Source organism: Silene latifolia, chromosome 11 (assembly GCF_048544455.1).
Source record: "Silene latifolia isolate original U9 population chromosome 11, ASM4854445v1, whole genome shotgun sequence".
In the NCBI taxonomy this organism is placed as follows: Eukaryota; Viridiplantae; Streptophyta; class Magnoliopsida; order Caryophyllales; family Caryophyllaceae; genus Silene; species Silene latifolia.
The window spans coordinates 14914397-14928618 of record NC_133536.1 but is presented as its reverse complement, the minus strand read 5'-3'; the positions used below and the strand labels follow the sequence as shown (position 1 = coordinate 14928618).

The following is a 14222-nucleotide window of genomic DNA, read 5'->3' as shown; positions in this document are numbered from 1 at the left end:
AATAATCCTAATTTTAACTATCATCTTCTTAAATTAGAATAGGTAACCGGATACCTGTTACTTAGATTATTTCCCTTTTTTTCAATAAAAAAATTAACAATAAAAATTGGGATAAACATTAAGACCTGCTGCACCCACCACCGTCCACCACTATGAACCACCTCATCTTGTACTTCTTCTTCTTCTGCCTACCACCCATCATCAATTTTACCACGAATACCACCCAACCACAATCAGACCTACCACTGCCACCACCACCACCGAGTCCCACAACTCATCATTATCACTGCCCACACTTACACCCTCAACCTTCCGTCATCGAATCCTCAAGCCACAACTCTCACAACGAGCGACCACCCATAACACCTACGATCACCAATATTAACTCCAACACTACCTTCGATTCGCTTGTGCCAATAACCCAGAAATTTTAGATCCACAATTTGTGGGACTTAGAAATTGAACATTGTGTCGAGGTTGAGTGGTGGGGGTATGATTTTGGTGGAAGTGGGGTTGGCCTGGTTGGTGCTTGCTAAATAAAAGAACGTGAAAGGGAAGGCTGATTTTGAGAAAGAACTGTTTGATTTCCTATTGCCTCCTATTACGTTTCAGCAATGCCAAGTTTTTGGAAAGGAGACTCTTGTTCGATGAGTACAACGTTTAGGGCGGTGTTGCGCCAAGTGGTTGATCGGGTGGGGTTGAATTTTGGTTGTTGAGATTAACTGTTGATGGCAGATGGTCAGCGGCGTAGGTGGGGTCGACGGCAGATCATAGGCGGTTGTGGGTCCAGGGTAGTTGGCTGCTATGTTGGTTGACGGGAGGTGATGATGGTTATTAATGGAGGAAGAAGAGAGAGACTTAAACAAAAAAATGGTCACCTGTTGGTTTACCGGAATTTGAAGGTTAATAATGGGCTAAGTGCAATATGAGAAGAGAAGCCCTATAATATGGTTTATTTTGAGTTAAAATAAAGTTCGGATTAGTTTAAAAAGATGGTCGATAGTTTGGATTATTCCTATCAAATAACCCTTTTTATTTTATAGTCTCTCAGTTAATTGTTTATTTTTCTAGTGTAGAAATATCCTTGATAGACAATTTGATTATTCAAACTCAATAATTTGTGCTCTTCTCTTTCCTTGATCATTGTGTCAATGTGTTATAAGAATGACTGAAACAGAGAGAGTATAATTTGATGATTAAATATTTAGATTTTATCATATAAAATTCTTTCACAAAAGCATTTTTTGAATGAAAAAATAACGTAATTGCTAAATCCCACACACGATTTTGCTATATCCTACACAATTTCCCTTTTTTTTCCACTTCTACCCTTTAATTTAGAAACAATAAAAATTATACAAAAAAAAAAAAGAAAAAAAAAAAGATACAATCCCAGGCCATCCCCGAAACCCTCCCGCCCCAACTTCATCTTCCCCTTGCTGGCTTGCTCTGACCATTGTTCCCAGCCCTAACCTCCTCACCGAGCGCCGACCACCCTTCCCGTGCCCGTCGACCCCAGCCCTGTGAACGCCGCCGTTGATCCAAACATCTTCTCCCTTCTCCGACGCCGACAACCTTCCTCTTATTCCGTCTTCTTAGACCTTCGTCCTTCCCTATCGCCGATTAGTTGGTTTGGCGGCTGGTGGTGCAAACATTTTGGGGTGGGAGAGGGTGGAAGACCGGTGGTCCATCCAAGTATTTTTGGGGAAATTTCTTTTTTTTTTAGGGTTTCTGATTTATCTCTCTTGGTGGATGGGTGAAATGAGAGGGGTAGAGTCGGAATAATGAGTAAAAATGTGCGGGATTAAGTAAAATTGTGTGCGGGATTTAGCAAGTCCCAAAAATAAATATGGAAATGGAGAAAAGTCGAGGGAAAGTGATGTGTTGAAGATTGTGCAAGTCAAACGAAAAACATAATTTAAAGAGAAAAAAAAGTAAAACTACCAACGAAATACTTCCTCAGATTTGCTGTTTTATTTCCAATTCAATAAAATACTTCTCACATTTATTAGAGAAATGAGAAGAAAAATAAAGTCCATAAGAAGTATATGAGCACATTTTCTCTCCATTTCCTAAAGAGAAATGGAGAGGCAAGTTCATATCAATGGCTCGGATCGCATTTGGACAACATCTAACGGTTCTAAATTTACGCATAAAAATAAAGGAAATGAGGGTAAAAATAGAAATTATTATTTAAAGAAATTGTGAGAGGAAATGGAGAGAAAAGAAATGGAGAGGATCCATTTCCGAAGTATATGTTCTGTAAACTAAGAGTAAAATTATTGGTAGTCTTGAGACAAGACTTTGGTAAATCTTAAGACAAGACTCACTCAAGACTAACAATAATCTACCTTAATCTTGACAAAGTCTTAACTTGAGTCTTGGAACACCTATGAATCTTGACCTCACTTTAAAGATAAATTAACCAATAAGTCACATGTGTCGTTTTTTTTTTTTTTTGGTGAAAAAAAGAAGTGGAAAAGTAGAGTCTGACGGATAATGTATAAAGTCTGAGGTGGGTCTGAACAATAAAGAAATAATAAAAGTTAGTGAAAAGCTGATGTGGCAGAGTCTTAAGACTTGAGAGAGCCTTACTCATAATCTCTCTAAGGAGAAGGTGCACAATATTATTTGGGTGAGATAATAAGAGCAAGTCCAATGGTGGAGTTTAGGGACTTGCTTGCAATTTTATAAAATTGCAAACTAGTTGCTATACCATTGGAGAAGGTTAGGATGGCTTGGTTTAAGCTAGTTGCTTCATTAAGCTACTTACTTACAATGACCCACATTTACAAAACAACCAATAGAAATTTAGGTTTGATTTATTTTTAATTTTTGATTTATTCAATAAAAGCAAAGCTAGTATATAAAACCTAGCTAAACCATTGGAATAGTTTAGTAGTTTAGAATAATTGTAGCTTAGAATATGATGTGGATTTGCCAAGCTAAAATGTTGTTGCTTACCATTGTACTTGGTCTAATAGTGGTTAATTATTTAGGGACATTATTGAGGCCTTGAGGGTTCGTAATTTTTGCTTATGAAAATGTTTAAGGATGATGGTCTCAATTATCTCATTGATCTTTATGGCAAAATTAAAGATAAATAAATGACCAGCACATAAATAGTACACTAAATGAGTCTAATTTTATGGGTTGAAAAATTTATAAATGAAATGCTATTATTCACAAGATTTGCCTCTAGAGTTTTTATGGTAAAAGAAATTCATTGATTTTTTTTATGATTAGAAATTACGGCTAAAAAATATGATATTAATAAAAATTTATAAAATAATATCGTCAACTTCACGTTAAAAAAGTATTCTCATTAAAATTTATATTAAGCGAATGAATCCTCTTTTGAAAAAAACGAAGAACATAACTTTGATTCTAAAGACCACCCTCTCTAGGTGAGATGTTGGCGTAGAGCCGTAGTTTACATAAAGAAAAATAACTAAAACTTTGGAGAGAAAGTCTCTCACAAGTTATTGAGAGACCACCTTTGTCGTATTCATTTATATACTTTTTCGTACCCTTTTTATTACTGGTTGTGATTCAAAATGTCTCTTTCACTTTTTTCTCAAAAAAAAAAATGTCTCGTTCACTTGATACATGTTTTAATAACTATCGTACCTATTTTATTTTATATTATAACCATTTTTATTAGTAACTCAGACCTTAGTTTATACTTTATAGTATTCGTACTCATTTTATTGTTTTTTGTAACATTTTTCCATTAATTTGTAATTGTGCTTTCAATAACTCTTGGTCATTCCTTTGAAGCTGAATGAGGCCATATCATTTCAACCGCAATCATAGATGAACTGTAATACCCGCCCCATTTAAGGATTTGTTGGCCGACCTTTTGACCAAAGTAGAGCCTTAGCAAGGGATACGGGAGAGGTTAGTAGAACAACGTTACTTGTTACTCGACCTAGTTAAGGTTACTCGGCCGAGTAGTTTGGATACTCGGCCAAGTATGTCTATACTCGACCAAGTACCACGTCAGTTAACGTGTTATTATAAAACGCGGGATTGTAAACCCCATTTCATTTTCGACGGTTCCTTTCTCTTTCTAACCCTAATCTCTCTCTGCCATTTATCCCTCATCACCCTACACTCTCTCATGGCCTTGAAACTAACCCAAGAAGGGAGATGGTTCATGCTTGAAATTATCGAGTCGGGTTGACGCCGTTGCGAGCATTGGTCTGCGTCTCAAGATGAGTTTGTTTTTCGTCGTCATCTTTCAGTATGTCTTGAATAGTCTAGTAATAGGATGTGGTTGCTACTTATAGGATTCATCTCGGAGTCTTGCTTGGCTTGCTTGTTGTATGCACTTTCATGGAATAGCGAAAAGGTAGGGTTTTCCCTACTCAATTGATTGTATAATTAATTTAAGACGTAGTGATTATGATTGTATTGGCATGATTAGTATCGTTGTTGGCTTCTCTTTCTTGATTGTTGGAGTTGTGGTGGATTGGCTATGTTGGTGAGGTGCGTCCTCGGCTGAGTGGAGTCACTTGCGGGAGTGGCTTCACGCCCTTGATTCGTCGCTTGTGATTCCCGTCACAAAGCGAGATGTGCACATTAATGGACATGGATTGTTGCTCGTTGCGATGAGCGAGGCTTATGTGGGTAAGGCTGGCGGTGTGGATTATCTGTTGGGGCAGTAATCTGGCAGGACTACACACTTGAGTGTGTAGTCATATATGAGGCATGATTGGAATTGGAAGGTGGTTGTGGACTGGTTGTCATGACTGTTTCTTGTATATTTATTTCTAATCTTAATTACTCAGTGAACTGACCCCGTGTTATGTTTTCAAAACTATGGTGATCCATTCGTAGATGGTGAGCAGTTGGTTTAGCAGGTACTGCTAGTCACGATGCTTGCGGGACATGGAAGGGAATCGAGTCATCACGTCGCCGAACTAGATGTCGCTGTCACTCATGTCTAATATTCCTTTCAGTTGTATATGTTGTAATCTTTTCACGTTGGTCTATGTTGTAAAGGATAAAGTTAATTAATAAACGTTCTGTTATTGTTCATTTGATCTACTTACCTCGAGCAACCGAGATGGTAACACCTTTGTATGCTGGGGTGGTACTTGGTAAGGCACCTTGGTGTATGAGGGTGTTACATGAACATAGTAGAACAAAACAATTATATACTGCAGTAGAAGCCAGTAGCCAGGCCATCGGCAATCCAGAAGCAAGCCAGAGTTATAAGCCACAGCCTAGCCAACTTAGGTCACGGCCAAGCCACAACAGGTCACAACAATGACAATGATCTGATCTCAGCTTTTATCAGGCTAGTTTTGGAGGGCCATAAATATCAGTTCAAGGCCAACTATCAGCTGCCACCTTGGCCAGCTGAGACCTTAATTAACCAGGTACCAAAAGATCCTAAGGAGCCAGACCAAAGTCTCAATGCATTCCACAAAAAGATCAAACTAAAAGCAAGTTGCAGAAAAAGACAGATGTGCATAAAGCAAATTGCCATTTCTGGTTAAACAAATAGGAAGTTGCTAACAAAGACCTTTGGCCTTATTTTTCCACATTTCAGATATCACCTTGAACATAAGTCAAGGCCTAGATCAGAACAAACACTCCCAGCCAAAGAGGAACAACAGCCAAGGAGCAGCCTGTCCCTTTCACCCTGCAGTTTCTTTTGTTCTGTTTTCCTTTAAATCATTTGCAGACGTTTGTAATATATTTCAAGTACTTTAGCTGTATTCTAAGATCAAATCGTGACCCTTAAATGAGATTTCTAGGGTTGTAATGTACTGAAAGCCACAAGAGAGGCCTATATAAGGTCCTCTACCTCAACTGTATTCAGTAGACTTTTATGAATCAAAAACCTAAAAATTCTCTCAAACTTTTAAATCTTATCAACTCAGTTGTTAACTGTAGTTGTGAGTCATGCTTAGTGACACCTTGTGCTTACTTGGGTGTTGATTAAGGACCTGGTAGTAAGGCTTGAACAAATTCGTGCTTGCTTGATTTGTCTGATTCATATTGTTTTTTCTGAGTTTGAATTAGTATGTGCTTGCTTGATTAATTCAGTCTTGGATGTCCAAATTATTTAGTTAATTTCCTGTGCTTGATTGAGAGTTAAGTTGATAATTATATCCCCTTTTTATTGTTCCATTTTTAAAGAAAAAACAGTCAAGTTTCATTTCCGAATTCATTCTGTCAAAATTGTGTCTGTCAGTTCAACTTCAGCTATTTATTAAAAATACTTAGAGGGTTGTCAAAATTCTGAAAATTGGCACAAATTTAGTTTAGTTTTTCAACTAATTTGTCTTAAAATTTCATGAATTTAGGAGGTCATTTACTATTTTTATTGAAATTAGAAAGTTCATTGCATTCTGAGAAATTGTGCTTGAGTCTTTCAATTTAATTCTGATTTATGTCAAGTCCTTGTCTTATACACTGCATAACATTGACCGTTAATGAAATTGAGATTCTCGCCATTTATTCATTTCTCCATTTTCCTTAATTTTCTCTCAATAATCTAGATTCTATTACGAGACGATCTAATGGTTATGATGATTGAGAATATATAATAATTAAATATTATTCTATTAGAGAAAAAAATAACGGAGAGAAAGATAAATGAAGAGGATTCATACTCCTCAATGAAGATACTTTATACTATCAAACTTTGAATGTGGCACTCAAATTAAGCTCAGAATAGAATTAGCAAACTGTCAGATTACATTAGTTCTTATCATCTTGAGCCTAGCATTACAAAATTAAATAAGGAAAATGAGTTAGCGCATGATACAAATTCCTGATATATGGTTACCGGACTAGAATTCATGCACATGATAATGCAAAAAAAAAAAAAAAAAAAATATAAGCATAACTTTATAGCACAATCCTTTAAATAGATCTACAAATTGGAAAAAAAAAATATATTAATTTTAAATAACTCGGAGATCATACTACTACATTTTTCAAAATCTTCCTCATAGAAATGCACAAAACTATTAGAACAGATCAAAGTATAACCTATTTGTTCGATAAACATAAATGCAAATTAAAATAATTTGTTTATTATGTTTTTTTGTTCTTTTATAAAGAAAAAGAAAGACCTTTCTGTTTGGTCAAACTAATTGAAACCTTAAAAAATAAATGAAAATTTAAAAGGTAATTGAAATCTGAAAAGATAACTGAAAATTAGAAGTTAATAAGATACTAGTAATTGATGATATAAGAAAATGTTTGGCCTGAAAAAGGTGGCTGATTTTTGGTTAATAGGATAAAATACTCATTTATTTAATATTATAATTTGAAGGGATAAAAAAAATATAAAATAGGATCATGTCCAATATTTTTCAAATGCTAGTTTATTTGTTTAAATAAGTTATTTGTTAAATAGATGTACTTGCAAAGAAAATAAGGTGGCTTTACTTTTGGGCAAATAAGTTACTTTGCTCAAATTACCTACGTGAAATGATTTGTCAAACAGAGCCGTAAAATTTTTAAAACGACTTCGATCTAGATTAATTTAGATGATTCAATATATCTACATACTGTACTAATTAAGACCTAAAAAATACTATTTCAAAAACACAAAATCTTATTTGTAACGCGTCATAAGCTTATGACGTCTTTCACAACCGGTTAGAAAGGAAGGTGGGAATGATTGTGACTTGTGAGATGTTATTATTCACTTTTCGTCACAAATAAAAATAGTTGTTTGAAAAATACCTTGAGAGTTTATGTTGAAGACAATAATTAACCAATGTCATGGCATGAGTTACTACTGTTGTAGTTGTTAGTATATACCAGGGAAATGGATCCTCTCCATTTCCTTTCCCTCCATTTCCTCTCACAATCTCTTTAAATATTAATATCCTCTTTCATTCTCATTTTCCTTTATTTTTATGCGTAAATTTAGAACCGTTAGATATTATCAAAATATGATCCGGACCATTGATAAGAACTTGTCTCTCCATTTCTTTTTAGGAAATGGAGAGAAATTGGACTCATATACTAGACGGTCGTTCGTCCCGATTGTCCCCATCATTGTTATATTGTCTTCCATATAGAGAATATATCCTATTCCTAATTCTCAGTTATTCGTTTCTATAATTTAGCTCGGTATATATTTGTAATTAGGAAATATATCGTTCCGTATCTCTTTGTAATTATGCATGTCTTGCGTAGCAATCTTTGTAACCCTAGCTTAGCTCTACTATATATATTGTACTCATCGTTCATGTATTACAATGCAATGCAATTCAATAATATTTAACCGTTCATAATTCTATCATGGTATCAGAGCCTCGTGCTCTTGATAGAGGTTAAATCCCTCGGAGTAGATCCTATTTCCGAAAATCTACCCACCCAAAACCCGACCCACTAACGCTGCCTTCATCCGTGAATTGCATCAAACGTACACCGTTACTGAAACCGATTTTCGCATCAAACGTACATCGTTACTGAAACCACACACAATAAAGCATCTTGTTTAAACGACAAACCCTTGCCCAATATTTTACCCATCACAGGTGAAACCTTTGACCTCCAAAACCGACCGTCTCGCCACCACCATCATCATTCGAACTAAAAAAAGACAGCCACCGCTGCTCCTTATTCACGCCACCACGATTTTCTCCTGCATCACACGCATAAACGACATCGACACACACCATAATTCGCACCTGCACAAAAAAAAAAACCGACCCGTCATCAATCGTCACCATTCACAACCACCGTGGTACCGTCATTCGACCACCGTGCTACAGCCCCGCTCTACACCTCCTATTCTTGCCTGCAAACGTAGTTTAGAACTCTCGGAAACGGAGCCAAAGCCTCACGCAAATACACCACGAAACAGACCCCTGTTTTCACAAAAATAGAGGTTCTGACCAGTACCCTTTTCGACCGTTTTTCGCACCACTTAAAACTATAAAATACCCCGACTCTTACCCTATTCACAAAATTCGTAATCGCACGATTCCAAAACGTCCAAAAACTCGGATTTTCGTTACCGTTTGACCTTCCAACGACCTCAGCAAAGACCGTCGCAAAACACACTTTATTTTTCGAAAAATCGGCTGAGTTAAGCATATTTCGACACCTCCTTCTCCGACCGCCTACACGATCAACACGATACCTCCGACTACCTAGCATCATCGACTTGGTCATCCGTCCCCGTAATTTTCTGTGCCAATTTTGGTGCGTCCCACTACCCCGCTAATCCGATACCCGTATGGAAAAAAAAAAAAAAAAAAAACAACTTGCGCATGGATTTCATTTAGTTCGTTAGCGAGTCTAGCTACATCCGTGTTCCACATATCAACAAGGCGATGCTCAACTTGTTAATCCGCTTCCTACACCGTTCTCCAAAGATCGCTTTCTTCTTCTGGATTCCAAGTTTGGACGTACGTTCCGACCGTCCAACTTACGGGAGCGTATAGAGAACATATCCTATTCCTAATTCTCAGTTATTCGTTTCTATAATTTAGCTCGGTATATATTTGTACTCTCTCCGTCCCGGTCATTTGTTGTCCTTTGGTTTTGACACAAAGACCAAGGAAAGGGGAGGAGGCCAATGACTAAATGACAAGTGGAATAAATTGAGTGTGAATGATCAAATTACTCATCTACTTCAATCTTAAAATAGAAAGGACAACAAATGACTGAGACACCCAAAAATGGAAAAGGACAACAAATGACCGGGACGGAGGGAGTAATTAGGAAATATATCGTTCCGTATCTCTTTGTAATTATGCATGTCTTGCGTAGCAATCTTTGTAACCCTAGCTTAGCTCTACTATATATATTGTACTCATCGTTCATGTATTACAATGCAATGCAATTCAATAATATTTAACCGTTCATAATTCTATCATTCCATTCGTCGAATTTGATTATTCATCATTTGAACCCGCATATTCGACAATTGTTGTTGTTGAGCAATTGGATCAACTGGTAAAGTGGAACTTCCGAAGTTATAAGATGGTTGCACTGGTGGGTAATTGTTGTTCTCTTCCATTTGCTGAACTTGATTATTCATCATTCGAATTCGCATGTTTGTGACGTTTGTCAAGTGTTCTTGTTGCTCTTGAAGTTTTTTTTGATAATTTGGATCAACTAACAAAGGAGAATGAAGAGTATGTAGAGAGTTAGGTGATTTTTGTCAACCAAATTAAAAATAGCCTAAATAATCAATATCTATCTATCTATCTATATTAATAAAGGAAGCTTTTTTCGAGCGATTTTAGAGTCTCCAAAATTAGCGAACTACCTAATATATTTTTTAAATGCAGATATATTTAAAGATAGTTTAATATATACAACAATACTAATCTAATTGCAATTCCAAACGAGTCTCCAAACGAGAATTCTAATACAAAACAAATACCCGAGCTACATAAGATAAGATAGTATTCCAATATAACTAGAGCATTGATAGCGTAGTATATATATATTTAGGTTTCAATTTACATCTTTGCATAATACTCTCTCATAGTTGAAATATATTTTCCTTCGTCTATATTTTTGCTCTTTTTTATTTTCGATTATTTATGATTTTAGTTATTATATTACTAACATTGGTTAATTTGTATACATTAACGCAGGTAAATTGACATTATTGCTGAAGATCATGTATGAAACAACTTGAAACCTAAAGATGCATATATAAATTTAGATACTTTGTTATCATAATGAATGAAGGTAAGGTAAACGATTAATGTTTTAAATTTATTCCTTTGTAAGATCAAACAATTTACCCTTTTCTCTTATTGCTCTTATAGTTACTCCCTCTCTCTATTATACGTTTTTACTTTGTTCTCATTTGTCGAATGTATGTCGGCGAATTGTATATAAATCTATACAATTAACTGGTAGAGTGGACATTACCTTAATTCACTTATGATAGAATTTGTTAACCTTGCGGACTTACAAAACTCCCATGAATTCAGGTTGATAAAAGCACCTATTACCTTTCGCAAAATTCCAACACCATGTTTTCTAATATATGGAAGAAACGTGTTTGTATTTTTTTTAATGTTAGTTTTATAGTAGTCTTAATTGACCCAAATGCATGAAGAGTTTATACGAGGTTAATTTTTATTAGTAGTGGATATTGGTCCTTGGAGCAAGCAAATAAGAGGCCAGGGGCGAGTTTTATACTATGAATGTTGGGCGTGAAAATTTAATACTCAATTACTGGGCCAAGGGTAGTCGGATGATCCAAACCTGTTAAACAGAAATATAATCTATGTTACAAAAAATTTCTATTTGTTTATGTCGTAATTTTATAGTACTTACGTAGGACAATACCATATGGTTTTGATAAAGTTTTTATACAACCTGACAACCATCATTCATGTAGTAGATAACATAATTATAGCCCGTATAAATAAGCACTGTTTATTTGAATGCAATATGGTGTTATTACTTATTAAAGCATCGTGTCTAAGGTTTTTCTTCAAGCTGCTTTTGGTCCAGAACAAGAACAAGGATAGTTCTCGATTGACCTTTAATATTATATGCGTGTCTTCTCTATACTTGATGGTTTGGGGAAATCATTAGTAGATTTTAGTTGTGTTGCGCTGATCATATGCCTATTTCTCTTCTTTGTGTCTGGGATCAATACACCTCCATTTGGGTTTTTGGGTGTGAAAAAAGTCAAATGGGGGCTTATTAGTTGAACTTATGGGATTAGTACATCTTACTTTGCCTTCTGTTCCTTCCTCTGTAGTATTCTGTATCCTTTGTTCTTTTATCAGACATCTTACATGATTTCTCTAGCAAAGCCTGAACGCCAAAGTCTCCCATAATATACATTTTCACTGACATCATGGCATTGTTGTCTTTTAGGATATCGGAGGTTGTGATATTCAAAAGCAGGAGATCCGTGAAGCAGTTGAGCTGAGCTACCCTTGACTCATCATGATTTATACAAGCAAATCGGGATTGATCCTCCTCGAGGTGTTTTGCTCTATGGTCCTCCCGACACCGGGAAGACGATGCTTGCGAAGGCTGTTGCAAATCACACAACTGATGCCTTTATAAGAGTTGTTGGATCTGAATTCGTTCAGAAGTACCTGGGTGAGGTATGTTTTCCTCCCTATCTTCTCCGTTTCTACTTGCTACTGTTCTAGAGGGGTCTAGGATAATGTGTGATTGTTTTTCTCTGTCTTTTTTTTTTCCTGGGAATGAAGGTATCAAATTGATAAGGTTTGTCCATTTGCTTTTCTGATGAATCTAATTATCCTTGGGTGCAGGGTCCGCGAATGGTACGTGATGTCTTTCGCCTTGCGAAGGAAAATGCACCAGCGATTATATTCATAGATGAAGTAATACTCTGTTTAACTTCCTATTGTACTTATTAACTTCAAGAAAAATAGAATAATAAAACGTGAACAAATACGACACAAATCTAACACATTTGGGCTTAAAGACGATGAGAAGAAACCTTAAATCCTTAAATGCATACTAATCATTATAATTAAGCTATGTATGGGCTTAAAGAAAAGTATGTTACTAATTACCGTAATTATTTGACCAAACGTCCAATAAATAATCATTTTTCCACCATTGTGTTTAACTGTTTTATAGATAATTGTGACAAGGCAAAATGTCACTTCCATTGATATATGGTAGTATAAAATAACACAAATTCTTACTTAAGACGGGCACTATCCGTCTTAAGTTGTAGACGGATACCATTTTGTGAGACAAAATGCCCAAATAGAGGATAGTGGGAGGCACATGGGGGTGTCCCCACCTTGTCCCCCCTATTTGTTTTGTGAGTGTAACTACCCGTCTTAAGATTCGACCCGTCTTAAGCAAGACCAACTAATAAAATAAATATTGACAACTTTTGAGAATCTATTATTATCCATAATGAAACATATAAATTTGTTTATATTCTTTGTGTTCCGGGCTGTAATTCCAGAGCAAGTATTGTTACCACCCGTGGCTTGTAGAATGATGTCTTGAGTTGGATTCCTCACGTCTCTATCGTTCCTCTCGGCCTCTCCTGCAACAATGGACGAACTGAGGGCTTGGCTTTGTGCCAAGCGTACTCACTCCGACGCTCAAGTCAGTGAACTTAGTGGGATAAGTTGTTATTACTTGGCTAAGGATATATTGTAGAGAGATGAGGAAGATATTACCAGATGAATGGTGATTCTTAGGTTAATTTATGGATGCTTTCCTCAATGAAGGTTGAAGAGTATTTATAGGCTTTCACCTTTTGTCACGTAGTGGCCAAGTGGCCAAGTGGCTAGTAGGTGGAAAGACCGTTCTACCCTCGGCCGATGGACCTATGGCAGGCCGGCCGAGGGTCTTGGATATGAGTACGCGGATATGTGTCCATTGGTGGTAACCGGCCGAGACCCCGATGTGAGCCGATGGGTTGCATCGGCTAGGATCTAAGTCGTTGACTTTCTTTGTGGATATCCTTGACCTTGCTCAATATGTTGACTTGGTCGACGGTGCGAGAATATGCCCCATCAATTTGCCCCAGCGTAGTCTATGCCGTGGTATGGGCTCCGATGTATGTTTGAGCGTATATTCTGCGAAAGTAATTTCTGAAACTTTTCTGTATCGGCTTCTTCTATCTCGGCCTGGTTCTTATTAGGCCGTACCATATATATCCCCCATCCGCATGGATGTGTAAAGGGCATCCGTTGTGGAAGAGAAAGTGACGCTGGCCGAGACCAGGGTTGAGAGTGCCGGTTGTTTTTGATTGCCCCGTGTCGGTGCTCCTAGCATGGTTGAGCACGTGGCGGCGGAGAACAGATACCTAGGAATTTGTTGAGGAAGATGAATAGGCGAGAGATATGAAGGGCGTGTTGAAGACGCTTGATCACCGTTGCGTTGATTGACGTTTAAGCATTGCGACGATTGACATTCCGTGGTTGCATGTCCGACACGTGTCCGCCGCGCTTTCGATTGGCCGACGCTTCATGGGCATGTTTCGATTGGTCCTTCTTTATGGGCTTTTTCCTATAAATAGGGCAGTTGTTCCGTGAAATTGGCCACCAATTTCATTCTCCCAAAATTTTCTTCTCTCTAAACTTTCAAGGGTTTCTTTTTCTAATTTTCAGAGTTGTTACTCCGGCGAGCGTTTTTCTTCAAGGTAAACAAACAAAATTCCTTTCTTATTTTGTTAAATAATCATTGCTATTATGTCTTCTTCCGACTCGGGACTAGGCGCAGGGGTTCCCGTCGCTTTGATGGGGAGGGGATACTAG

At 36.9% G+C, this 14222-nt stretch overlaps 1 long non-coding RNA gene across 1 annotated transcript; it reads left to right on the top strand.

The window, feature by feature from the left end:
• The first annotated feature begins 10383 nt into the window (after positions 1-10383).
• LOC141612725 (uncharacterized) lies at positions 10384-12406 on the top strand. The gene is made up of 2 exons (XR_012529170.1): positions 10384-10689; positions 12246-12406. It is a non-coding gene; the product is annotated as an uncharacterized LOC141612725 (long non-coding RNA).
• Positions 12407-14222: the final 1816 nt, after the last annotated feature.